We start from the raw sequence: 1,941 nt of genomic DNA, 5'->3' as shown, positions 1-1,941 counted from the left end.
TCCCACCCCAGAGTACAACTCAACCCATGTGCCATGGACCCCTTTCTGATTTCACAGCCTACCCTCTCCATTCCACAATGGCCCCTGGAAACCAAGGAACCAACGGCTCACATGCCACAGTGTAGCCCAAACCATGTGCCCATTTGTGATGTCAGGGCATATCCCCTCCATTCGACTATGGATGTTGGCAACCAAAGAACCAGTGCCCTTCATCTCCACAGTGGAGCCCCACCCGTGTGCCCTGGGCCTTTTTGTGATGCCATGGTCTAACTTCTCCATTCCTGAATGGCCCCTGGAACAAGACCAGGGGTGATATCACAGAAACACCAGTTACATCATCAGTGACATCGGTGACAGCTGTGATATATTAAAGAAAAACCAAAACCTAAACCTAAACCCTAACCCATAACTGAAACCGTATACCGTATCCCTCGCTCTAACCCAAACATTATCTAAACAATACCCTTAACCTAATCCTAACACTAAGCCTAAACCCTAACCCATAACCATAACCGTATCCCTTACTCTAACCCAAATGTTATCTAAACAATAACCCTAACCCTAACCCTAACCCTGACTCACCATCTACCCAGCGCAGTTGGGGTGCCTCTCTTGGTACGCGATAAAGAGGAAGAGCTTTCTGTGCGAGTACCTTTGGTCAGGGAGTTTTCTTCGTCCTCATGGAATTTTGGCTGTCAGACGGTCAATTTCAGCCCAGTGTTCCTGGAGGAGAAAGACTGGCATTCCACCCGGGAAAGAAAGCCCCAAGCCTCTGTCTCTCAAGTGCAGTTGTTGCGTCATGCTCAGCACTACATGAAGAGCAAGAGTTTTCTGTGTGTGCCCCTTTGGACTGGGAGGTATCTTAGACAGCACTAAAAACTTAAAAAAAAATCTAAACCTGAACCTAATCCCTAACTGTAACCCTATTCCTTACTCTAACCAAAATGTTACCGAAAATCTAACCTTAAACTAACCCTTACCCCTAACCCTAACCCCTAACCCTTACTCTAAAACCTAAGCCTAAACCTACACCTAACCCTAACCCTAAACTCTAACCCCCTAACCCTAACCCTTAACCCTAACTCAAACCCTAAATGCTAAACCCTAACCCTAACCCTAATGAAAGGGACATTGGTGACATCACTGGGGATGAGTGACATCACAGGGGATTGGTGAAAACAAAGAGACATCTGTGATGTCACAGGGACATCGGTGACATCACATGGGACATCAATGACATCACAAGTACATGGCTGACATCAAAGAGACATCAGTGACATCATTGGGCATATTGGTGACTCATAGGGGACAGTGGTGACATCACAGGGACATGGGTGACATCACTGGGGACCAGTGACACCACAGGGGACTGTTGACAACAAAGGGACAGGTGTGGTATTACAGGGAAATCAGTGACATCACAATGATTTCACAAGGACAGGGGTGACATCCAAGTGACACCAGTGATATCATCAAGGACAATGGTGACATCACAGGGACAGAGGTGACATCACAGGGACATGGGTGACATCACTGGAGACCAGTGACATCACAGGGAACTGGTGAAAAAAAAGGAAAGCCCTGGTGTCACAGGGAAATCAGTGACATCATGGAGACATGGAGTCACCACTGGGGATAGTGGCGGCATCGCAGAGGCAGAAGTGACATCATTGGAAACCAGTGACATAACAGGGGACTGGTGACAACAATGGGAAAGTTGTGATGTCACAGGGACATTGGTGACATCACAGGGGACATCAGTGACTGCACAAGGCCAGGGGTGACATCACAGAAACACCAGTGGCATCATCGGTGACATCAGTGACAGTTGTGATATAACAGGAACATCAGTGACATCACAGGGGTCTGGTGACATCATGGGGACAAGATGCCACCGCTGGGCACAGTGGTGACACCACAGAGACAGCAGTGACATCATTG

Source organism: Myiozetetes cayanensis, unplaced genomic scaffold (genome assembly GCF_022539395.1).
Source record: "Myiozetetes cayanensis isolate MyiCay16 unplaced genomic scaffold, myiCay2020 scf28, whole genome shotgun sequence".
Taxonomy (NCBI): domain Eukaryota; kingdom Metazoa; phylum Chordata; class Aves; order Passeriformes; family Tyrannidae; genus Myiozetetes; species Myiozetetes cayanensis.
Note: the sequence above shows the minus strand (reverse complement) of the source record.